We start from the raw sequence: 26339 nt of genomic DNA on the forward strand, positions 1-26339 counted from the left end.
CAAGCTGCTTCTGCATCCATATTAAGACTTGAGGATCTCCCACCTGTCAAGAAGTGGTCAATCCACCCAACTCAGAGACAGCCTCGAGTGTCCAGACAGGCCAAGCTACTGTTATCTAAGTCTCTTGAATCAGGTGGTGCCCCAAACACAAGGGCATGGAGGTTGGAGGGAGTCCAAAGCAGAGGGCTGGAGAACCTCCCCTGTGGGCACTGGTTGGGGTTATTCAACCTGAAGAACAGGAGGCTGCAGGGAGATCTTAGAGCAGCCTTCTAGTACCTGAAGGGGGCTACAGGAGAGCTGGGGAGGGACTTCTGACAAAGGCTTGAAGGGATAGGATGAGAGGGAATGGCTTTGAGCTGGAAGAGGACAGATATAGACTGGAGATAAGAAAGAAGTTCTTTCCAATGGGGATGGTGAGACACTGCAGCAGGTTGCCCAGGGAGGTTGTGGATGTCCAATCCTTGGAGGTATTCAAGGCCAGGCTGGATGAGGCCTCAGGCAACCTGTTCTAGTGGAAAGTGTCCCTGCCTTTGGCAGCAGGGTTGGAACTGGATGATCTTTGAGGTCCCTTCCAACCCAAAACCATTCCATGAATTTAGGAATCTATGAATCCTGATAAAGAACACAGGCATAGTTAAATACTTCTGATGGCTTGCTAGCATTCTTACACCAGATTTAAAGGGGGAGCTCACGTTCAGACAGGCCTGCATGCTGACACAAAGTCTTGTGGTGGCACAGGCCAAGTGGTTTGTCACCTGAATGCATAGCAGACACAGCTGGTATTTTGTTTGTTCCTTGCTTAGAATATTGTAGGCACTGAGGACATGATTTCTGTCTGCACATGGACTCAAGGGATGCAAGAAGTTACATTTTGTCCCAGCCATGTGCCTGTCCCTGCAGGCACATCCTCTAGTATAGGAAGGTAGGGGTCTCTGGCTCCCACCCACATGCCAACTGGCTGAGCTGGCAAGCTGAAGAGGAATCATTGTTGCCAGGTCTTGGCAATTGAATCTTGCTGTGTTATTTTCACTTCATCCCCTCCCTAGGAGTTGAATCATTATCAGTCAACTTCTTCTGTTGTTTAAAAATAAAGAGTGATTGTGCTGTGGGGAAAAGCCTCAAGACATGACCTAAGGATGGCTACAAGATGAAGTACAAATATTTTTCCATAAAGAAAAAAAAAATAACCAAGAAAATTGTATAACTGTGTTTCTGATCCTGACCACAACATTTTGGGAGAGCCATCAACATTAAATGGCTGTACTTGTGCTACTACAAAACTGCAATGCTCTCTTCAAGGGGAGAAGCATTCCAGGTCCAGCCTTCACAACACTTTGAGCCTGAACCTCACAAGGTTCAATAAGGCAAAGGTCAAGGCCCTGGACCGAGGTGAGGGCAATCCTTGACATCAGTCCGGGTTGGGGGGTGATGAGATTGAGAGCAGCCCTGCATAAAAGTACTTGGAGGTGCTGGTGGGTGAGAAGCTGCACATGAGCCAGCAATGGGCACTTGCAGCCCAGAAAGCCAATGGCAGCCTGGGCTGCATCAAAAGCAGCATGGCCAGCAGGTGGAAAGAGGGGATTCTGCCCCTCTGCTCTGCTATGGTGAGACCTCACCTGTAGTGCTGTGTACAGCTATGGAGCCCCTAATAAAAGAGAGACATGGACCTGCTGGAGTGGGTTCAGATGAGGCCACCAAAACGGTCAGAAGGTTGGAGCATATCTCCTGTGATTACAGGCTGAAAGAATTGGGGCTGTTCAGCCTGGAGAAGAGGAGGCTCCAAGGAGCACTTAGAGCTGCATTTCAATACCTGAAGGGGACCTACAGGAAGGCTGCAGAGGGACTGCTTAGAAGGGCCTGTGGTGATAGGATGAGGGGCATTAGTTTGAAACTGGAGCAGGGGAGATTTAGGTTGGACATCAGGAGTTCTGCACAGTGAGAGTAGTTATGGATTGTACACAGGGCCTTGCCTTCACCACTTTTCACTCCCTCAGGTGCAGCACGCTTTGCAGGTCTTGCTTTACAATTTACAAGCATGCTTCATGGGTTGAGTGTAGCTACAACTAGTACTACTGGTTCCATTGATACACCTCTTTCTTAAAAAAAGGTCAGCTTCCTCCAGAAGAGTAGAGATATGTCTGTTACTTCAGGTGAAAGCAAATGTGCCATGCATACTCATTCTTAGCTGGCCATGTTCCACAGGGGAACCTGAACTGGTGCTGGTGAACATGCACTGGGCTGGATGAGCCTTTGAGCAGGTGAACCTAATGGAGAGGTGTCCCTGCCCAGGGCAGGGAGGTTGGAAGAGAACCTGGAGAAAAGAAGGCTACACCTTGAGTACTGTGTTCAGTTCTGGACCCCCAGTTTAGGATGGACATTGAGATGCTTGAGCGTGTCCAGAGAAGGGCAACGAGGCTGGTGAGAGGCCTTGAGCACAGCCCTACGAGGAGAGGCTGAGGGAGCTGGGATTGGTTAGCCTGGAGAAGAGGAGGCTCAGGGGAGACCTCATTGCTGTCTACAACTACCTGAGGGGTGGTTGTGGCCAGGGGGAGGTTGCTCTCTTCTCTCAGGTGGCCAGCACCAGAATGAGAGGACACAGCCTCAAGCTGTGCCAGGGGAAATTTAGGCTGGAGGTGAGGAGAAAGTTCTTCCCTGAGAGAGTCATTGGACACTGGAATGGGCTGCCCGGGGAGGTGGTGGAGTCGTTGTCCCTGGAGCTGTTCAAGGCTCGATTGGACGTGGCACTTGGTGCCATGGTCTAGCCTTGAGCTCTGTGCTAAAGGGTTGGACTTGATGATCTGTGAGGTCTCTTCCAACCCTGATGATACTGTGATACTGTGATCTAGGGGATCACTTCTAACCTAAGCCATTCTAGGGTTTTGTGATCATCTTTGTGGCCTTGGTTGGCCTTTCTCTGGTATGTTCCCATCCATTTTGTACTGATGAGCTGAGCAGGGGGAACAGTGTTCCAGGTGTGATTTCACCAGTGCTGAGTAGGGAGGAAAGATCACCTGCCCTGCATGTCATATTCCTCTGGGGGAGACATTTTAAAGCAATAGCAAGAAGTAAGAATAGCAGCAAAGATGCAAACTTTCAGTTCAGATGTGCACTTGTAAATTCAAAAGCTCAAGTTTCTCTCTGACTTCCTTTCTCTTTTGACTCTAGCTGATAAGCTGGAGGAAGCAGCTCCCAAGCTAAACTAAGACATGATACAACCTTTGCAACCGAAGAGAGAATTTTAAGGTAAACTAAAGGCAACGTGTCAAGCTCCCAGTAAATATGAGCAGAGATGAAATTGTCTGTTCTGCTGTGGAGAAATGCAGCTTGCAAGTGGAGCTGAGCATTGGTTCAGGTGAAATGCATTCTAACAGGGCAGGAGAAAGAGCTGCACACACGTAGCTTTAAGACCTTGGCTTCAGACATTCAGGCTTGAAATCTATTAAAATGCAAACACATTAATTTTTGCTCACATCTCCCTGCTGCCTGGCAAGTCTGTTCTATTAACCAGTGGCTGGGGGGTGTTTGTTTTGAACATGTGCTTCGTTAACAGAACAGGGAAACACAATTTAGTGTTGACAAATCTACAGAAGCCTAAGAGATTTATTTGGGTTTATTACAGCCTCCCAATTTTCAAATGCCTGTTGAAAACACCCTGTAAAAAGAACCAGACCCTGATTTCCACTCATTTCAATACAGCCAGCTGCACATGCAGAAACAGACTGAAGAGGAATCCCAACTGCAAATTAGAAGTACAAAAAGTAGTGGTGCTTGTATCTCCTTAAAATATCTCTCCTGAGACCTCCAGGAGCACATCAGCACCTAACCTGAATTACTGGTGTCCAGCAAACAACAAACCACTCATTAGCCCTGATGGTTTAGAATCATAGAATCAGTCAGGGTTGGAAGGGACCACAAGGATCACCCAGTTCCAACCACCCTGCCATGGGCAGGGACACCCTACCCTAGATCAGGCTGGACACAGCCTCATACAGCCTGGCCTCAACCACCTCCAGGGATGGGGCCTCAACCACCTCCCTGGGCAACCCATTCCAGGCTCTCACCACTCTCATGCTGAAGAACTTCTGTTTCATGTACTCCAGTTTCTAAATGCTCTTCTGAATGTTCTTCAGAGCTGCTGTACTCCAGAGCACAAAAATTCAGATGACAGAGGAGTAAATAGAAAATAAACTCCCTCTCTTTTTGCTTGTGCACTTTGCATGAGCCCATTCCTTGTTCATAACCCTCTGTGAACTAGAACAGGCTGCTCAAACCTCCTCTGTTTGAGCAGGCTGCAGAGTCAATAGCAGTAAATATTCCCATTGATGTTATCTTTGTTTTTACCTGGGTCATACTCTTAATTAGCAATTTATCCATGATCTGTCTTAACCATTGCTGTGACATAAAAATGAAGCCCAAACCAGGAGATAAATTTTTATGCCAGAGTTCATTTTTTATGCCAGAAACTTCACTGAGCTGTGTGTTGTGTTCCACTTTGTGCAGCGTCAGAAGACAGAGATCTGTGGCTGTTAACAAGGAGCTCCATTACAAATAGGAGAAGCAAATGATGATGTGAATCACCACCAAATTAATGTCACATTATCAGTTAAGTTCATAGCTCTCCAGAAAGCAAAGTTTGCTTACACTGAAGCAAATCAACAGACACATTTGTTGTGGGTGTTTATTATTTCTGGAAATGTTTGCTGGTTATTCTATTATCATTATCATCTTTCTGGTGCCATTCTGCATCGCTGCCTCCTACATCTCTGATTACAGAAGGTGGAGAGGGTTGCTCATGAGTGAACACAGAATTACATTTCATCTGTTTATTACAAATTTGCATAAGGTTTTATACTTCTGTGCAATGAAATTAAGGAAGACTGGAGTGAGTCCAGAGGAGGGCACAGAGTTGATCAGAGTGTTGGATGACCTCCCCTATCATGACACGTTGAGAGAGTTGGGGCTGGTCAGTTTGGAGAAGAGAAGCCTCTGGGGAGACCTTAGAGCAGCCTTCTAGAACCTGAAGAGTACAGGCAGGAAGGGACTTTTGACAAGGGCTTGTAGCAACGGGATGAGAGGGAATGGATCAAAGCTTAAAGAGGGCAGATTAGACTGGATATTAGGAGGAAATTCTCTCCAGTAAGGGTGGTGAGACACTGGAACAAGTGGCCCAGGAAGGATGTGAATGCCCCTTCCTGACGGTGCTCAGGGCCAGGTTGGATGAGGCCTTGAGCAACCTGTTCTAGTGGAAGGTGTCCCTGTCTGTGGCAGGAGGCTGGAACTAGATGATCTTTAAGGTCCCTTCCAACTCAAACCATTGTATGAATCTATGAAAGGTGTAGAAGAGGGCTGAAAATTCTGCTCAAACCTATGTGCTCTTTTAGTTTATTTGTCACAGTAATAAACCCTTGCAAACTCACCAGTGCTGAGTCCAGGGGGATGATCACTTCCTTGGTGCTGCTGGCCACATGACTACTGACCCAGGCCAGGATGCATAGTCAGCAAGACCGGGAGGCTTCTCTCAGATGCAAACAGATGGTCTGTAATGAGAGAAGAACAGATTTAGGTTGGATATGAGGAACAAGTTCTGCACCATAAGGGTGCTGGAGCCCTGCAACAGGTCGCCCAGGGGCTGCATGACTGGAGATATTCAAGGTGAAGCTCAACAATATTCTGAGCAACTTGCTCTAGTGGATAATGTCCCTGCTGAGTGCAGTGACTGCAGGGAGGATGGTCTAGATGACTTTTGGAGGTCCCTTTTAACCCAAATCATTCCATGATTCCATGACTCCAACGACACAAGAAGAAACGTTGTCATTGTTCAGTTTAATAGCTCATGAAGAGGCAGCATCAACCAACAGAATACAAGGAATCATAGAATCACCCAGGCTGGAAGAGACCTCCAAGATCATCCAGTCCAACCTATCACCCAGCCTGGTCCAATCAACTAGACTGGCACTAAGAGGGAGGTTTTAGCCAGGTAAGGGTCAGTTTCTTCTCCCAGGAAACCATCAACAGAACAAAGGGACACAGTCTCAAGTTGTGCCAGGGGAGGTACAGGCTGGATGTTAGGAAGTTCTTCCCAGAGAGGGTGATTGCCATTGGAATGGGCTGCCTAGGGAGCTGGTGGAGTTGCCTAAAAAGGTAAAAGTAGAATCCCAGTAATGTTTAATTTTCCATATGAAGATCCTCTTGTGGCCATTGAGCTAATTTCATAGTGAAATATTGAGAATCTCTTAATCTATTACACCATTCTCCACAGTGGGAAAGAAAAGGTTGGTTCAATAATCAAATCCCAAGGCAGATGCTGCGATTACAGTGATTCCCCTTTTGCTATTGATAAAATAGACCTCTCTCCCTTTGGGAGGTCACACAAGCCCCAATCAATGAACCAAAATTGCTTCCAACACACCAATTTTGGCTCATTGATTTCCAGGGCAACAGGTTTTTTCGTTCCTGGATGAAATCTCACCATCTGTCAGCAGTATCTGCAGCTCCATATGTACTTCTTTCAAATGTTTTCGATCCTTTTCTATCATCAGTAATTGTTTCAGGTTGCTACTACATTTTAGAGAAGCCCACTTCTCATACCTGAATGCTCACCTGAGGTCCTAAACTATAATGAATCATAGACTCTTAGAATGGTTTAGGCTGGAAGGGACCTCAAAGATCGTAGAATTTCAACCTCCTGCCCCAGGCAGGGACATCTCTCACTAGAACAGGTCGCTCACAGCCTCATCCAACCTGGCCTTGAACACCTACAGAGAGGGAGCATCCACAACCTCCCTGGGCAACCTGTGGCAGTGTTTCTTCATCCTGGGTGGGAGGAGGAAGTATAGGCTGGATGTTAGGAAGAAGTTCTTCACAAGGAGAGTGATTGGCATTGGAATGGGCTGCCCAGGGAGGTGGTGGAGTCACCATCCCAGGAGGTGTTCCAGAAAAGACTGGATGAGGCACTTAGTGCCATGGTCTGGCTGATTGGCTAGGGCTGAGTGAGAGGTTGGACTGGATGATCTTGGAGGTCTCTTCCAACCTGCTTGATTCTATGATTTTATGATTCCTTTTGGGGCATGAATATTCTTCTTTAAAATCTAAAAGGCTAGGGGGAAAAAAACCACAAAAATCTCAGCAAGGTGACAGAAATTATCAGAAGCTCCATTTTAAATCACTACATGTAGCTGCATTTAGTTCCTCAATTTTCTCTGATTTCTATGTGGTGGCTTTGTTTCAAGAGAACTTCAGAAGCAAGGCATATTCTGGATCAGTTCCTGCTTTTAAGAGAATATGGAATTAACAAAAGTAATGTGATTATACATTGATGGATTTGAAAATACAGATTTCAAATGCTCACAGGAAGATGCAGGCAGATTTTAATGTGTTCAACTTTCTAAGGAGAAGGAAAAGGCTCAGTTTATTGTGCATTACTTCAGAATGCTACAGGAAAGGGAGAAAATATTTTTCTGCTTCCTATTTCTCTCTCTTTAGTAAATTTTGTTTTGCATCCAGGCTTTAATCCCAATCTCAGAGAAAACACTGCATGTGTAACCTGCATTTGGAAGGATACTGTGGGTTCTCAGCCTGCCTCTTACAATGGATCTTCTCACAGAGATCATGAATGTGCCCCTCCCATATATTCCACACAACCTATTTTTTTCTTTCTTCCATTCCATTCATCCTTCTACATTGCCTTCTCATTCTGGCCTAGTCTAAAACCAGCAGAAGTGAAGTGAGTACCTTCTGCAGCTTCAGTGGACTCAAGGACAGCCAGCAGACTGAAGAGGTGATTCTGCCACTTGCTCTGCTCTGGAGACACCTCACTTGTAGTGCTGTGGTGCTGTGTCCAGCTGTGGGGTCCCCAACACTCAGAGCAACATGACCCTGACAGAGGAGCCCAGAGGAGGCCACAACAATTATCAGAGGGCTGAAGCACCTCTGCTATGAAGACAGGCTGAAATAATTGGAGCTGTTCAGCCTGGAGAAGACAAGGCTGCAAGGAGATCTTAGAACTAGATTGCAGTATCTGAAGGGGACCTACAGGCTGAGGAAGGATGTTTAGAAGGGCTTGTAGTGATAGGACAAGAGGCAATGGTTTGAAAGTGGAGCAGGGGAGATTTAGGTTGGATATCAGGAGGAAGTTCTGCACAATTAGAGTGGTGAAATACTGCAACAGGTTGTCCAGGGATGTGGTTGAGGCCCTGTCTCTGGAGACATTCAATTTCAGCCTAGATATGCCCCTGGTCAGCCTTCTCTAGTTGGAGGTGTCCCTGCTGAGTGCAGGGGGGTTGGGCAAGATGGCCTTTGAGGGTCCCTTCCAGCTCAATGCAATCTGTGAAGCTGAGAATTATATTCCTGCTTTTATTTAACTGAGAGCACTTGAGCCCTGCATTGTAGCTGTAACTTAATTTCCATGATTCTGACTGCTGATCTTGCTTAGCACCTCTGGCTAAGGCACTCCAGAGTTACTTTCACAACACAATAAAAGGAGTTACAAAAATAAGCACAACAAAAGGAGTAAGAGTGAAAGAAAAGAGAATACAAGCAAGGTTTATAAATGGACAGGTGAAACACAAATACTAACAGAAGAGTAGAGATGATTGTTTTGTTAAGGAGCCACTTGGAATAAAGGAGCTCTTAGAAGAGATTTGAAAGAGCACCTTGATGTAAGAGAATGGATTGGAAATGGGATATTATTCCACAACAGACAGGCAAGAAAAGAGGATGTGAAGTCAGTAAGGATGAGTGAAGTGAGATTGTCTTTGTGTTCATGCTTTTAGCATCTCAACAAATGACAATCGGCAGTCCAAGGTTAATAACAAGCAAGTTGTTGTAATTGCATAACTTCCCTCCCAGAATGGCTCACCAGCAGCAAGGTGAAACATCCACACTTGCCAGCTACGAGAAGCCTTCCTTCATCATTCCAAAGCAGCAGTGAGACAGCTGGAAACAGATTGAGAGCACAGCAAATGGAAGTGGTGATAAACAAGCAGACCACAGACTATAGCCAAAACCTGCCCAGAAAGAGTGGCAAAAAGAAGAAAGGTTCAATCCTGTTACATAAAGAGGAACACCTGTCCTCTGAGAATCTCTGCTATGAAGGCAGGCTAGAAGAATTGGGACTGTTCAGCCTAGAGAAGACAAGGCTGCAGGGACACGTTAGAGCTACATTTCAGTATCTGAAGGGGACCTACAGGAAGGCTTGGAGAGGGACTGTTTAGAAGGGCATATAGTTATAGGATGAGGGACAATGGTTTGAAACTGGAGTAAGGGAGATGGAGGTTGGACCTCAGGAGGAAGTTCTGCACAATGAGAGTGGTGAAACTCTGGAATGGGCTGTCCAGGAACATGGTTGAGGCCCCAAGCCTGGAGACATTCAAGATTAGCCTTGCTGTGTGTCTAGGCAGCCTGACCAAGTTGGAGGTATCTCTGCTGCAGAGAGGTTGGACAAGATGATCTTTGAGGATGCCTTCCAACCTGATGCAATCTGTGAAACTATGAATTCTGACAGCCTGTCTGAAGGGCTACAAATATTGAATTTCTGTAAAGCAGTTGTTTACCTGCTGCAAGCTCCTCAGAACTCTATCAGCTTGGTTTCCAGATGATAGCACATTTGCTGCTCTGATCACTGTAGCAGAACAAAGGTGGGGGCAATTCCAGTGTCTCCTGCATTAGCCAACAGTACTGCCACACACTGGTTGACCACAGAACAGGCATTACTACTTGTAGTATCTGAACCAGAAAGGAATACAGCTTCATGCTTCTGATACAGCCCTGCCCCTTATGTGAATATAGGTTGGATTGGAAGGAACCTTGAAGATCATCTAGCCCCAATCCCCCTGCCATGGGGAACCATGTGTATAAACAGCCACCATGAATCACACTGCACCAAACACAAGATGCGAATCACAGCATCATCCTGCTCCAGCTCCTTATTTCCAAGAGAAGTGTAGCCCAAAGCTTTCTGGGTAGATGTTAGAGCATTCAGGGCAAGGCAAAAGCTACTTAATCCTTATAAATTGTGCAAATAAAAAGTGCTAACATCCTTAGTTCATCGTTGTGTCCTGTTAGAAAGATGTACTGCTTCTTAAAGTCGTTAAATGCCTAAACTTTTGTGAGTCACTTCTTTGAATATGGCAAATAGGTTTCCAAATAGCTCTATGCAGCATTTCAATTTCCCCTGGCAAAAGCATTTTTGTTTTCCTTCCTGATATTAAATTCTGATATTCTTGATGCAGTGATGAATTCTCTGGATTGTTGCCTTAACAACATTTAAAAGAGGATAATCAAGTCTTTAGAGTAGGATTATTTTTTCTTTAGGCCAGAAGTGTTGTTTCCTACACCCCCATCAATACATCAATAAGGGCACAGTAACCCAAGATTCAAATCCTGACAGTGCAATAAAGCAAGCTAACATTTGGGGTTTTTTATTTCTCTCTTTTTAAAACAAGGGTGTTACGAGATATCAAATATTGCAAGAATTCCCCATACTGGTCCCTCCTGGAAAAAGGAGAGCTGTGCAGCTGAGCCCTTCCTAAGCAACCTCTTCTCATAACATCTTCTCCCTTTTCTGCCCCACCAGAACAGCTCTATCATTGCAGATGTCTTGTCTTAGGTTCTAGCAAACACAACAGCTCCTTGCCTGCAAAGCTGGAGAATCAGTATCAATACTTCTCCTAGTCAGCGGTCTGCAGAAGACTTCACACCCTACCCACTGGTAAGACCACCAGAATTCCACTCCTTGTCCTATTGTAGGAGAAGATCACCACATCCAGAAGGGCACAACATCAAGTAGCTCTGCTATAAAGACTGAGAGACTTGGGGATGTTTAGTCTGGGGAAAAGAAGGTTGAGAGGGGTTCTTATTGATATCTATAAATATCTGAGGCTCCTTCTGGTAGTGCCTAGTGCCAGGACAAGGAGCAGTGCTAGGACAAGGAGCAACAGGGATAAGCTGGAACACAAGAGGTTCCACCTCAACATAAGGAGACACTTCTTTACTTCAAGGGTGATGGAGTCCTGGAGCAGGCTGCCCAGAGAGGTTGTGGAGTCTCCTTCTCTGGAGACTTTCAAGACCCATGTGGGATGCACTCCTGTGTGATCTGCCCTAGGTGATCCTGCTTCGACAAAGGGGTTGGACTCAATGATCTCCAGAGATCCCTTCCAACCCCTGGCATTCTGTAATTAAGCAGCAGTGTGGACGTGGAGCGCTGGACTTAGAGTTCTTACCAGTGCAAGCAACTGCAGACAATAAAATAAGGCCTTGACACACAGAAAATCATCTGTTAGGTGGAGACATGGAGATGTTGGGTGAGGTCTGATGCAGGAGAAGCTAAGTGGTGCTTAGACTCACAGGACTCCCCTGCATAAAGAATGCATCACTGTACAAATGAACAGGATATAAGAAGGCTTCATTTTGCAGAGGCAGCTGTAACTGGGCTTGGGCTCTGCTCCAAGATCCCCATTTGATACCAGATACACAGTGAATGAGCAGTGTGTAAGGAGTTTGGAGGCTCTTAAGGCAGTGTTCTGCCAAAAAGGAATGGAACAAAGAGTTTTCCCACTCTGGTTAGTGCAGGTAACTCAGTAATTGCCTTTCCCAGTTTTCTCAGATACACAAGGCAAAGCAAAGGGCTGAGGGCTTGGCTTGCAGTGAAATGACTCAGCCCAAGGAATGCCCCTGAGGAACAGCTCAGTGAGGGGCAGGTGATGAAAGTGCAGCAAAGGGGAGGGAGAATCATTTTATGTGTAACTAATGATTATTGATCACATCTCATTTAATGAATGGAAACCTCAGAGATAATATGAAACACAGGCAACTTTCCCAGGCCTGTTTAAGGACAATCAGCTTCTCACAAGTGATCTTGAACAAAAATAAGTATTTCATGACATTTTCTCCCCTTCTTCAAATGTCAAGTTAATTTTTTCCAGGTTTTTACTTATTAATGTGGCAGATCCTATCCATTATGTCATGCTCAGTCTGATTTTGTCAGCAATTCAAGCCAGAGATATAACTCAAAGTAATCACATTAAATGGTCAAAAGCAAGGTAGCTTTCTGAAATAGCTTAGGCTTAAAATTTCCTCAAAGATAATTCTTTTTGTAGGGAAAAAAAAAAGAAAACCAAAAGGCTTTGTATTTTATTGCAATATTTTCCATTTTTAAGGACACAGTACCAGAAGGGGCATACAAGAGTGCTAAGCAGGGACTTTTTACAAGGCCTTGTAGTGAGAATGGACTGAAGTTTGAGGAGGGCAGATTGAAACTGGAGATTAGGAAGAAATGGTCTCGATGACCTCAAAGGTCTCTTTCAACCTCAGCAGTTCTGTGATTCCACCAACTGAGAACTCAGCTGCAGAACATCAGATCTGCAAGCAATTTAATCTGACAGTTGTTTAGTTCATAGAGAGTTGTCAGCAGCTAGTTTTAGGCATACTTTGGGGTTTTTTTTCTTCTGAAGCTGATTTCCAAGTATGCAGCTGGGATGGGATATTTTTAACAGTGAAAATGCCTCTAAAGAAAGAAAGATGGATTTAGAGAGTAATCTTTCACTGCTCTATTTTACCCTGCACCAAAAGGTGACCAATACCTACTAATTCCACACATTTTGCTGTGTCTTCTGATATGAGTCTGGGGCACTTTCCACAAGCCAGGTCTGTGCAGAAGGTGACTAAGCAATGGAATCCCGTTTTAACCAGGCAAGTAAAGTGTGAGGACTGAGGTGTTTTCTTGACATACTGGCCAGATGAAAGCCAAGAGTGCCACAGAGCTGTTTGCTCACCTTTGATGCTTCACCTCCTAGGTGCCTTCCTAGCTGTCCAGCAGCCTAAGGGAAGTGCTTGAGCCTGTGGATGGAAGAAATAGAAAGATGTAGTTAGCATTTAGAATTTGGGTGATGTCCAAGTAGTGGTTGACATTCTGCTAGACCACTGATCTGAGGTTTGCAGGCAAAAGAGAATCGGTAACTAACAAAAAAGATTCATTATGTCTGTCCCTACAGAAGCTAAAGCAGAATGAAGGAAAACAACACTCTCACGTACAAGTAATGTGGCACCACACAGTCAAATCATGGGAGGCTAACATGCCATCTTATCTCAATTATATATAGCACAGTGAACATGTAGGAGATCTCTACAGGCTAAAAACAGCACTCAGGCACCCTAGATTTGCCTGGGTAAAAACCCAGCACTTTTCAATGTAAAATTATAGATGGAAACAAATGTCTCAGAAGCATAAATCAAAACCTCAAACACAACAAACAATTCTTATTCAGTCCAGTTTGCCACAGCAATCTCTTTATCCCCAGCAAGATAACCATACAATCATAGAATGGTCTGAGTTGGAAGGGGCCTTCAAAGGTCACCTAGTCCAACCCCTTCTGCAGTAAGCATGGACATCCTCAACTAGACCATAAAGTCCTGTAGGCTACACTAACCTTAGTCCTCAAGCAGCTCTTTTATGAGCTGGGAGACACGGCGAGGAAAGGGAGCAGGAACCATCAGAAGAAGTGGAGACGAAACGATCTGAGTGCTGGTAGTGGTCAGGAATGTCACATTTGAAACCTGGAAAACAGGATATTTAAATACAAAATAAAATAAAAGCTGGTCCTCATCCAGTAGGTGAATTTGTACGAGTCACATTGGGGTTTATTTACAATGATGTTTGCACCTGGATGTTTGTTAACCACAAACGTCCACAGGACACAGTGGCCTTATCTTACTGCAGCATCCAGAGCCTTTGGAAGCAAAGTGTGGCTTTAATGTGTTTGAGTAGGAGAAAGGAAGAGCTGTTTGTGCAGTTTGGATGACAGAGCTTTCTATAAGAAGTGTCCTCAAAGCGCATATGGTTTTTTCCTGCAGCTGTTTCTGACAGCTAAGTGAAGCACATTTCGAATTCCAGAACTTTACAAATGCATTTGCTCCTCAGATTTGGTTTTTAGCTTTTCTTTTCCCTGGCTAACAATAAGCTCATTATCATACAGTGATCTGTGAATGACTTCAGGTTCCTTTTTGCCACTCAATTAGTTGACTCTATTTGCATAGCTGCAACTAGGCAAAGCAAATTATATCACTGCTGCATCCTGACTGGACACTTCATAGCTAAAGAGATGCATAAGTGATTTTTTCCCCCTTTTCTTTTGGTGGTTGATAAAATTCAGGCTTTCATACTACATATTCCCTGGAAGTTCCTTCTGTGGAGGTGTTCAAGGCCAGGTTGGATGAGGCCTTGAGCAATCCTGCCCACGGTAGGGGGGTTGTGGAGGTAGGGAATTAACGTGGCCAAGTCAGGGATACAAATAAAAATAGAATTATTTTATGTTCCTGAAACCCTGCCCCCAACACTATACACAGAAGTTAGTTTAGTTTAATTAGCAGACTCTGTTAATTGAGACTGTCTTACAACAGATGCTATAGATAAATGAGGCTTGTAGAAGTCAGGAAATAGAAAAGGCTAAGCTTTGGGTCCACATATCACTGTGAACTCCTGCCAGGCCAGAGGGACCGCACAGAAGAGTTTCAAACATCATCCTCTGGCTTTTGACTTCTGACTGTGACCAGATTGTGCTGAGAGGCCTGGAGCACAAACCTTATGAGAGGCTGAGGAAGCTGAGGGTATTAAGACTGCAGAAGAGGAGGCTCAGGGCAGACCTTATTCATGTCTACGACCACCTGAAGGGAGGCTGTAGCCAGCTGGGGTTGGCCTCTTCTCCCAGGCAAGCAGCAACAGAACAAGGGGACACAGTCTCAAGCTGTGCTGAGGAAAGCATAGGCTGGATGTTAGGAGGGAGTTCTTCACAGAGAGAGTGATTTGCATTGGAATGGGCTGCCCAGGGAGGTGGTGGAGGCACCGTCCCTGGAGGTGTTCAAGCAAAGCCTCGATGAGGCACTTAGTGCCATGGTCTGGTTGACTGGACAGGGCTGGGTGCTAGGTTGGGCTGATGATCTTGGAGGTCTCTTCCTACCTGGTTGATTCTATGAAGACAGCTTGCCCTGTGTCAGCCAGGCTGAGCAGAAAGCTTACTCCCAGGTGAGCCCGGCTGGCTGAGAGAAAGGGGGCCCAGAGGCGCGTCAGCTGGCTCTCTTCCAAAGGACCCCCCAGGCTCACTGGGCCTGGCAAGCTTGCACAGTAAGCAGGGCCGGTTGGGTCCCTCAGGAGCCTGTCTGTCGCAGCGCCAGGAGGCACTCTGCAGGAACGATGCGGGCTGGGGAGAAGTCTAAGGTGGGCACCACCCCAGTGTTTGTCCCTTTGCTAGGCAAAGAGCCGAGTTAGCACTGCCCAGGCGCCAATCCCCAGCCCGCCTGCAGCGCGGGCACTGCACAGGGCACCCCCGCTGCCCGCAGGAGCCTTTGCTCTCCCCTCAGGCCTGCGGGGCAGGGAACAGGCCTTTCCCCCCCCTCCGCTCCCATGCGAACCACGGAGGGGATCCAGGACTCCAGGGCACTGGGTCATCTTTAAAGCCATTGAATGGTTTGGGTTGGAAGTGACTGCAAAGCTCACTCAAATCCCCTCTGCAGTAAGCAGGGACATCCTCAACTAGATCATGTCAATTGGCTAGGGCTGGGGGATAGGTTGGACTGGATGATCTTGGAGGTCTCTTCCAACCTGGTTGATTCTGTGTCAATGGAAAGTAGGTACAAATGGGTAACAAGGACATGAACCCCAACTACTAATGTACTGTAGGGAATAGAGAGGTATTGATTCATACATTGTTCTGTATCTGCAGGCACTGTGCACTGGAAGAGGTGCAGCAAACCTCAGAGCTTGGCCACGTTATCAAGCGTGCATGGTAGGGGTACTTTAGTCCAAAGGACTGGCAATAGGGCAGAGAACAACACTTTGATAACACCTAGCAATGAAGAAGAGGAGGCAACGTGGATGCCACCTGGGACCTGGGCAACAGTGGCTGGGTTCATCGTGCAGCCTGAAAACAGGGCATGCCCCAACAACTCTGATACCAGGAGGCAAAGCTATTGTGGATACAGACAAAGCCCTGGAGGTGACAGGTTGGCATGAAGGGTCAAAGGATCAAAGCTGAGCTTCTGCTTCTTTATCCTGTTGACAGCATGCAGGCAGAGGCTGGGGCTTCTTATCACTGCAGATGCACCAAGCATGCAAACTGCTTAAGCAACTCGGGACTGCATTCTGAAACTACAGTGCCAGTCTGCTTCTCAGCTCTAGCAACACTTCACTCATCCCCATGTGTTCTGCTCTACTCAGCTGCTACAGCAGAGATGAAGCCAAACAAAACTGCTGTATGCACTGCATACCAAGTCACAGAAACAAGGAACAGGAGGGGTTGGAAGGGACCTCCAGAAATCGTCCACTCCAGCCCTCCTGCTAATGCAAAGTTGCCCAGAGAAGGTAGGACAGGAACACATCCAAATAGGTTTGAAATCTCTCCAGAGAAGGAGACTTCACAATCTCCCTGGGCAGCCTGCTCCAGGGCTCTGCCAACCTCACAAATATGAAGAAAAAAGTATTTCCTAAGTGAAACTTCGCTGGGTTCCAGTTGGTGCCAGTTGCCTCTTGACTTGTCAGTCAGTGGGCACTACTGAAAAGAGCACAGCCCTCTCCTCTTGCCCTCTAGATGTTTCTATCCATTTATCCCCTCTCAGTGGAAACATCATAGAATGGTAAGGGATGGAAAGGACACCAGATCATCCAATCCATCCCCCCCTGCCACAGCAGGATCACACAAGAACATACCCAGATAGGTCTTGAAAGTCTCCAGAGAAAGAGACTAGGAAAATGTTTCTCCAGTGTGGGAAATGCAGGCACTTTATATTCAAACAAACAAACCAACCAAAACCCAGTTACATAGCTAATTATGCTTATGCTCCCTGCTTTGGTAAGAGTCAGATGGCACAGAGTCATCATCCATTCCCTCTTCTGCGCTGCCCAGCATCACTAATTGCTACACTCCTATTTGCTGAGCTTCTGGAAAAGCCCAAGTTTTCTTTTGGCTGCATTTTTGCCACTGAGACTGAAAGGAAACACACTCAGATTTACAATCTGATACCCTTTTGTTTATTCTCTGCTTTTTCAGTTCTTCTCAAAGCCAATCAAAGCCTAGGGCAGCCCATTTGCCTCCCTTTCCTTTCCTTTCCTTTTTTTTTTCTTCTTTTGCTACTAGGAGGGCAATTTTGTACCAAGAAACCTTCTTCCCAGGATGTCATAATCACCACAACCAGTTTCTTTTTATTAGGCAGCATTTCCCCTCCGTGAATATATCGCTTCAATGAATTCACAAACCAGCTCGGTCTGGTTCAAATCCATGAACCTACACTTAGGATAAGATAATGAATGCACACTCATCAAGCAGAACCATATTGGAAGTGCTGTGGGCAAGTGTACAGTGCAATAAATTTTTGTTAAATGAAGATGATGTATTTTTAGAGGCATAGCCCTTCTCAGAGGGGTTTGTTCACTCATCCGGCCGCGGTGCACACACCACAGAAGGAGGGGGTTTGGTCACTGTGTGCTCAGAGAGATAAAAGAGAAGAGATTAAATGTAAATAATAGAAGGATTCATGAATAAAAATACACACACATATATGTGTATATATATATATTTTTACAGACATACCATTTAATTAGTGACAGCTGGGAAAGAGCATGACAAGGTGCAAAACAGTTTCCAACTGCTCTGTATGCCAATGTAAGGTTTTACTCAGTAAGTCATGTAATGCCCAAGCTAAAATGTAGATGGTTCAAACAGATTCACAAGACATTGGCTTCACACATGTAATAAAGGAGCATATCTGCAGGTTTCAGTGTCTTCAACTACAAAAGCCAGGAGGATTTTTTCCCTCTTAGTCAAAAAATGGAGGAAAACAAAACTCCCTACCCCTCCTTAGACCAGTGGGAAAGAATCAGAGTCATGGAGTCATATATTCACAGAATCAGTCAAAGCTGGAAGGGACCACAAGGATCATCTAGTTCCACCCCCCCTGCCATAGGCAGGGACACCCTACCCTAGATCAGACTGCCCTCAGTCTCATCCAGCCTGGCCTTATCCATAGAACCATAGACTCGTTGAGCCATAGAGACATGGAACTCAGGAATCTTAGAGTCATAGAGGCAAAGAGTCATAGAATCATAGAGTCATAGAATCATAGTCATAGTATCATAGAGTCTCTGTTTAGAAGTAACCTCAAAGATCAACTACTCTAACCCCACTGCCATGTGCAAAGACACCTCTCAACTAGACACAACTGCTCAAGGCCTCATCCAGCCTGGCTTCAGATATTTATAGACATTGATCAGATCCCTTCTCAGCCTTCTCCCCTCCAGACTGAAGTGCCTCAGGTATCTCAGTCTTTCTTTACAGGACTGATGTTCAAGTCCCTTCATCATCAGCATAGCTCTCCAAATGGCAATTCCACAGAGTGAGACAGCATGGAGCATTTTTACGTAGAACTGTAAGTTTTCTTCCATAGATCTGGTCTGCTGCAAGTTTCCCATGGCTGTTTTTATACATTTTCTTTACATTTTATCTTCTATGTCAATCTCTATGCTTCCTTCCAGGTTTCTCCTAGCTTTTCCTGCCATACAGCTGTCTGACACTCTTAACACTCTAAATAAGGACGAAAGGTGCCTTCAGGCAGCTCAGACAAATTAGTAATCTTGAGGGTCACAGGGTCAGATAATGTCAAACTCTCAACTGCCTGCACATAGTACACTGAATGTATTGAAAAAAAACCCTTTGGTTCAGACCAGCCACATCCAAGAGGCTCTGGTGATCCCAGATCTGAACAGACTAATATTAGCATTGGTTTGATGAGATCATAGAATGGTAGTGTTGGAAGAGACCTCTGGAGATCACCCAGTCCACTTCCCTGCCAGAACAGGATCACTTAGGGCAGGAATTCATCCAAGTGAGTCATGAGAGTCTCCAGAGAAGGAGACTTCAGAGCCTCTCTGGGCAGTCTGCTACAGGGCTTTGGCACCTTGACAGTAAAGAAGTTTTCCCCCATGTTGAAGTGGAAGTTCTTGAGTTACAGTTTGTATCCATTGCCCCTTGTCATATCACAGGACACCACTGAAAAGAGCCTGGCCCCTTCTTGACACTCACCCTTCAGACGTTTGTGAGCATTCATAAGGTCTCCTCTCAGTCTGTTTTTTCACAGACTAAACATCCCCAGGTCTCTCAACCTGAAACAGAAACAGATGCCTGTTACACAGCAGGTCAAAACACAATGAAAACTTGCATTTTAAACGGCAATGGAGTAGATGTAGACTGCACATCAGGAACAAATTCTTTACTATGAGGGTGATGGAACATTGGAACAGCTTGCCCGGGTTGGTGACAGAGACCTCATCCCAAAAAGACATTCAAGGTCAGGCTTGATACAGCTCTGAGCAACCTGATCTATTTGAGGATGCCCCTGCTGACTGCAGAGGGGTTGGACAAGATGATCTTTGAGGGGCTCTTCCAACCCAGTGCATGCTATGATTTATCTTCTCCATTTTAATACATAGGAAGTTTTTTACAGAGAGAGTGATTGGCATTGGAATGAGCTGCCCAGGGAGGTGGTGGAGTCGCTGTCCCTGGAAGTGTTCAAGATAAGACTGGATGAGGCACTTAGTGCCATGATCTAGTTGATTGGCTAGGGCTGGGTGCTAGGTTGGACTGGATGATCTTGGAGATCTCTTCCAACATGCCTGATTCTATGATCTGGTCCAGTCCCCCTGCTAGAGCAGCATCACCCAGAGCAGATCACACAGGAGCACATCCAGACTGTTCTTGAATATCTCCAGAGAGGAAGACTTCACAACCCCCCTGGGCAGCCTGTTCCAGTGCTGTCACCATCACAGGGAAAAAAAATTCTTCCTCAGGTTTGCAAGGAACCTCCTATGCCTCAACTTCCACCTATTGCCTCTTGTCCTGTCACTGGGCATCACTGAGAAGAGGCTGGCTCCATAATGAGATCTGGAACTATAGGGATGAGAGGTAAAAATCTTGCTTTATTGTGTTCAGTCTTCATAAGCCTAAGCAATGGGAAAGACAAACCTGGGGTGGGGGGGCAGGGAATGAGGTTACCTTTTACTTTAGAGCATCTAAAGTGATAGTGAGTCACAGAGAGAGGGAAATTCAGCCCTCGGTAGCAAGTATTGAACTTTAATAGTCTACATGTGAGTAGATATTAGAGACAATTTCACAAACCCCATGGCTGATAGCAGCATGTAGCACTAATAACATGGTGCCAGTCTTCCTGTACCATTTTCTCCCACCATAATGAGTAAGCAAAGCCAGCTCATGTACAGAGGGTATAAATAACAGGGAATTTCATCATTAGGACTCTCTAGGTCCACTTTTTCTTATGCTTTCTGCTACCAGCAAAAAAAGAGCTACACATCTTCGAGCCAAAATGATGAGCAGATTTCCCAAACATTCTGAAGGAGGAAAGCTCTGGATAATTCTTTTTTTTATTATTTGAAGCAAACCCAGAATATGCCTATCTTTTAGAACAATATAAAATCATAAGCAGTCTTGAATTCCCACTACCCATGACAGTGACCTTGAATACTTACAATTATTACTCAGCTTAGGATAAATATCAAACATTGTTCCCCCAGAAAAGAAAATGGTAGAATCATGGAATGGCTCAGGTTGGAAGGGACCTCAGAGAACATCTACTCCAACCACCATGCCATGGGCAGGGATGCCTTTAAACTAGACTTGGCTGTTTGAGGCCTCATCCAACCTGGCCTTGAGCACCCCAGGGAGGAGGCATTCTCAACCTCTCCAGGTAGCCTACTCTACTGCCTTTGTACTGAAGAACTTCCTCCTAAGATCCAGTCTAACCCTGCTCTCCCTCAGTTTCAAACCATTCCCCTCTGTTCTGTCTCTAGACACCTCCATGAAAAGTCCCTTTGCAGCCTTCCTGTAGGATCCCTTCAGCTTTTGGAAGGCAGCTCTGAAGTCTTTTCTACTCCAGACTGAACACCCCCAGCTCCCTCAGCCTATCCTCACAGTAGAGGTGCTCAGCTCTTGGATCATACTTGTAGCCCTCCTCTGGACTCTCCAACATCTCTGTGTCCTTACAGTGGAGAACATTCATGACAACAAGAATATTTTCATATCACCCAAATATTATCACACCACTCTAGCAAACTCCCTGCACACAGAGACTTGATGAACATCAATTGAATTGTCAGGTCAACTTTTCTTTACTTGTATTAACCAAGAGCAGAGAATGTAATGAGGTACTGAGATTGTTAGGTCAGCTGGCAGTCAGGCTAGAAGGATTCAGGTTTCTGTGGACAACATTTCATGTAAAATGTGAAGAAAGCAGGAAAGGTAAGAAAATCAGAGCTAGAGGACCAGGTGGAAGGGAGGCTCTGGTTCTGAGTGCAGCTCTGCCCTGTACAAGTGTTTCTAGAAGTGCAGAGAACTAAACATCTGTCAGCCCCACCAGCTATTCTGCAGTAGCTTAGGGCCATTTGCTGTAAGAGCCAACACAGCTTTTAAGAGCAGTTGTTTAGCAAGGCAGGTAATGACCTTTATGGCAAGGAGAGAAAACACTGATCATTATAGCTCTTGCCAGAGCCTGCCTGTGTAATTCCTCACGGGGACGTTCAATGATCAGCAAACATGAAATGCCTGTGAAAACTGTAATTCTCCACTCATTCAAACACTGATTGAGCTAACCTCAATTCAGCCTCAGCAGAGAAAATGCCTGCTTTCTTATGGCCCAGTCCCATTTTCATCACATGCTGTCACTGACTTGGCTGAAAACAAACCTGAGTCCAGTGGGTTGCAGCCTTTCATTAGCAAGCTGCAGTCTGCACTCTGCTTGCATTGCTATTCACAGCAGCACCAGGCATTTCCTTTCCCTTGTTTTCATTTAAAAAATGGGTTAATTGATTTCTCTACCTGTGAGTTTCCATATCTGCTGCTAATTACAGTGTGATTTGTTAACTCAGAAACTGTGCTCAGCTCCTCAAAGCAGAAAGGTAATGACCACTCATTTTAGCCCTCAAAAGGAAAGCTCACCTGCTACACTCCTTCAAGCCAGCCTTCCTACATGCAGATTAGAGATAACCAAAACATACTGCACCTTTACATTATCTCATCACCTCCATGAGATCAGGAGGTCTTGGTTAATTACCTTTTATCCCTGGTAATTGTTGTATTCAGTATATTTGGGCGGAGAAAATTATATTCTTGACCTATTCACACACTTCCACAAAGCCAGAAATCAACTCTGTTCATAGAACGGCTCAGGTTGGAAGAGATCTCACAGATCATCTACTGCAGCCTCATTGCCATGGGCAGGGACACCTTCCACTGGACTCAGCTGCTCAAGGCCTCATCCAATCTGGCTTTGAACAGCCCCAAGCAGGAGGCAACAACAACCTCCCTGGGCAGCCTATTCCAGAGTCTCATCACCTTCATACTGAAGAGCTTCTTCCTAAGATCCAGTTTAACCCTGCTCTCCCTCAGCTTAAACCATTCCCCCTTCTCCTGTCTCTAGACACCCTCATGAGAAGTCCCTCTGCAGCCTTCCTGTAGGATCCCTTCTGCTATTGCAAGGCAGCTCTAAAGTCCCCTTGAAGTCTTCTCTTCTCCAAGCTGAACAACTCCAGGTCCCTTAGCCTGTCTGCATCTTTGTGGCCTCCTCTGGATTCTCTCCAGCAGATCTGCGTCCTTCTTATGCTGAGGACAGCAGAACTGGAAGCAGTATTGAAGCTGGGGTCTCCACAAAGCAGAGTCAAGGGGCAGAATCCCTTCTCTTGCCCTGCTGGCCACACTCCTCTGGTGCAGCCCAGCACACATCTGCCTTCTGGGCTGCATGAGGGCACTGCTGGCTCATGGGGAGCTTCTCAATCGATTAATACATCCATTGTGGTGAGCCTGCTCAACTGATTAGTGTTTTCACTTCCCTGCCATGGATTGCCATGCAGAACTACAGAGAGTTCTTCTTGTTTAGCCGGAAACAACATAGAGGATATCACTTTCCACAATCAGTGCTTCAGCAGTGATTTCAGCCTATCAGATTAGTTATTGATGCTGAAATCATTTTCCTTCAAAAATCAAGTCGGTGAGAAGAACCTGAGTGCATGCATTTCAGCTGGCAAAAGAGACAAAACAGCACAGCTGCAGGTAGAGAGGTTTGGTGGTTGTTTCTTTTTTTCAATGCACTCACTTAAATCATTAACCAGTAGGAGAAAGCAATAAAGAGTGACACAAAAGCCTAGAAATAATAACTTTTGTAATACCAAGCATGCCTTATTATATTAAGTCATCATGCAATTAGGCTTCTAATCAATGTGGTTTAAGCAGCGTTTGTCAGAAACCCTTTTAATAGACATTTAGCGCTGCCTGTGCCTACCAGCGCCCTCTGCTGGACACCACAACCTCCGAGCGGCTATTGATGAGCTGGGGAAGACCCAAAGGAAAGTTCTATAGTTAGGTTATCCAGCACAGAAGTTAAAGGGAGTTCGAACTTGGGTGGTATCACGAAATAGAACACCACACCAAAAAAAACCCCACAACCCTGTTTTGGGATCTGTAATCCCTAGATTTTTGTCCCCAGTGCTCGTTGTAAGACTCACAAATTGCATTGGGTTGGAAGGGACTCTTCAAAGGTCATCTTGTCCAATTCCCATGCAGTTGGCAGGGACACCTCCGACTAGATCAGGCTGCCCAGGGCCACATCGAGATAAGCAGCTGTGACTTCTCTATCTATCATCATAGCTGGATTTATAGGCATCATGCATGAATTTCTCTTTCTTCATCCTTGAGCAAGTGCACACTGTTTCCTGATGGATTTCAGTGCACAGACCTGAACTTTTCTCTCTTGCTTAGCTCTAGCCTTCAACTGTAACACTCTGGTTTACACTAAGCCTCTTAAAGTGGCTTTCAGACATATTTATTAGCTCTTTAACAGAACCTGCTTTATTGCTGATGAATTAAATTGGACAGAAAACCTGCAAAAGCTGCTGCCCTTATTTTACCTTCTCTGAAGACAAACAGCACACTCTAATTTCAGGGCTTTTCGTCTAACTAGTTCTTAACTCCTTAAAAAAGCTGCATCCCAATCTCACCTTTGAACCAAATGAGATGCTGCCATCAAGGAAGTTCATAGAATCCACCTGTTACAGAAAGGATTCACTCTGCAATTCCCAATAGGTTGGGCTGTGGGGAATGAACAGGCCAAAGGCAGTACTAAGAAGCAAAGGCAATTAGCATCCACGTGCTTAGGGGTGAGGTGTTGATTTGATATTGCTATACAAATCCTTTCTCCTCTAAAGAAGCATTCTTTTTTCCTTTTTCCTAAAGGAAATATGTTCCATTTTGGATGCCTTGTCCACTTTGGTAGCAGTAGTCAGCTCTTTCTGCTCTGCATGGATTCAAGTGACCATTTGTCTGCAGCTTATCAGTAATTAGCCACAGCACAAAGCAGCATCTTCCTCACAGCCCAAAACATAAATCAAAAGCTAAGAACTGGTATCTTGTCAGAGCTTTGCTGCATCCATAGGGGCAGCAATTCCTAGTTTCAGAGGGGTTCCACACTCAGCCTTGCTCTGTTTCACTCAGGGAAGCTCACTTCTGGCCAAAAAATGGCCAACAAAAACATTACACGTTAGAACCAAGAGGAGTATATTAATGGCATAAGTCTTAGCCACGGAGATGTCCTGTGCCAGGGCAGTGTCCCTGGGTTGTACCAGGCTTATGTCCGGCTTAGAGTTTGCCTTACAGAGTGCAGTATCTGCCTTTACTGCAGCAGGTGACAACTTTACCTTTGAGATTATGTATGCAAGTATAGCTTCCACCCCTTGCCAAAGGAAAATCCCACGAAGTGATGGACTAATAGAGGCAAGATTTTTTTGGATCTCAGCCAGGCCTGGCTCTTCCTTATTAAAAGGCAGGTGTCAGGAGGATGGGGCCAGTCTTTCTTCAGTGGTATGCACTGCCAGGACAAGGGGTAACAAGCACCCTCTGGAACATAGGAAGAACATGAGGAAAAACTTCATTATTTTGAGGCTGGCAGAACACTAGACCAGGCTGCCCAGAGACATAGTGGAGTCTCCATCTCTGAAGTCATTCGAATCCCATCTGGAAGCCATCCTGTGCAACCTGCTCTAAGTGAACCTGCTCTGTCAGTGGGGCTGGACTTGATCTTTAGAGGTCACTTGGAGGTTGTAGCCAGCTGTGAGTCAGTCTCTTCTCCCAGGCAACCAGCAACAGAACAAGGGAACAGTCTCAAGCTGTGCTGGGGAGGTACAGGCTGGATGTTAGGAGGAAGTTCTTCCCAGAGAGAGTGATTGGCATGGGAATGGGCTGCCCAGGGAGGTGGAGTCGCTGTCCCTGGAAGTGCTCAAGAAAAGCCTGGATGAGGCACTTAGTGCCATGGTCTAGTTGATTGGACAGGGCTGGGTGCTAGGTTGGACTGGATGAGCTTGGAGGTCTCTTCCAACCTGGCCTCATCTCATCTCCAACTCCTCTTTCTTAATCTAAGCTACACAGGGATAGCAGCCCAGTTAGGTATCAGGAAATGTCTTATGGGGTAAGTATTATTTTCTCACTGACCTATGCTTAGTCATTCTGGATGCTGGTCTGAGGCTGTCCAAGAAGCTGCTCTCTGCACTTCTTATCATGAACTCAAGTATTTATTCCAGCACTACCTTTTGTGTGTTCTATAAGGAAAAGTCAAAAACCAAAGAGGTAATTGAACTTGCACTCTGAAAACATCTGTAATCAGATGGTAGCTAATTAAGTCAACTTTTGGACTCAGTAATTCGTCATTCCAAAGACTAGACTGTGAAAAACATATTTTGTGTTTGGGGGTGAGTTTTTTTTTGCTTGTTTATTGTTACTACTATTTTTACTATTACTGTTATTACTACCAGTACTGCTATTATTTAATACCATAAACTGTTATTATTAATTGCTGTTAACCATGGTTATTATTTATTTCACTTGTAGTTAATATGTTGATTCTTTCTTATTTATTTATTCATTTACTCATTAATTATTCTTATGCTTCTTTTAGCCACAGTAGCTGGAGACACTACAGTTAATTTGGAGGGACAGCAATGTGCATCTCAGGTGCCCAAATAGCCTATAAAACTCCTGCCTCTTTTATGCAGGCCAAACTGCAGTTTTGCTTCTGTTGAATGTCACTTGGGATTACTAAACCTAGTCACTTGAGAGCTGTTTGTCTGCCAGACATGCCTCAACTGGTGATAAGCCATGGAAGTGTTTCCAGTTGAGCCTAATTAGTCTTTGAAGTTTAATCTTATCGAGCATCACATTTTGCCAATCATCTGCAACCAAGCTTCCCACAGAAATCAGCAGGACTACCAGAGCAGAAAAATATTTTGTCTGACCCAAAAGAAC

The 26339-nt window shown here is 45.3% G+C and overlaps 2 long non-coding RNA genes across 2 annotated transcripts in view; both read right to left on the reverse strand.

The window, feature by feature from the left end:
* Positions 1 to 4440: 4440 nt before the first annotated feature.
* On the reverse strand, positions 4441 to 12836 carry LOC135186423 (uncharacterized). The gene is made up of 3 exons (XR_010306849.1): positions 12771 to 12836; positions 5418 to 5537; positions 4441 to 4523 (listed from the first exon to the last, which is right to left on the reverse strand). It is a non-coding gene; the product is annotated as an uncharacterized LOC135186423 (long non-coding RNA).
* Positions 12837 to 13427: 591 nt separating this feature from the next.
* Positions 13428 to 26339, reverse strand: part of LOC135186434 (uncharacterized) — a 54364-nt gene continuing 41452 nt past the window's right edge. Inside the window, exons 2-4 of the long non-coding RNA XR_010306862.1 lie at positions 24740 to 24938; positions 19065 to 19144; positions 13428 to 13551 (exon numbers count right to left, since the gene is read on the reverse strand). This is a non-coding gene — a long non-coding RNA (uncharacterized LOC135186434). The remainder of the gene's footprint in view (positions 13552 to 19064; positions 19145 to 24739; positions 24939 to 26339) is intronic.

This window comes from Pogoniulus pusillus, chromosome 25 (genome assembly GCF_015220805.1).
Source record: "Pogoniulus pusillus isolate bPogPus1 chromosome 25, bPogPus1.pri, whole genome shotgun sequence".
Taxonomy (NCBI): domain Eukaryota; kingdom Metazoa; phylum Chordata; class Aves; order Piciformes; family Lybiidae; genus Pogoniulus; species Pogoniulus pusillus.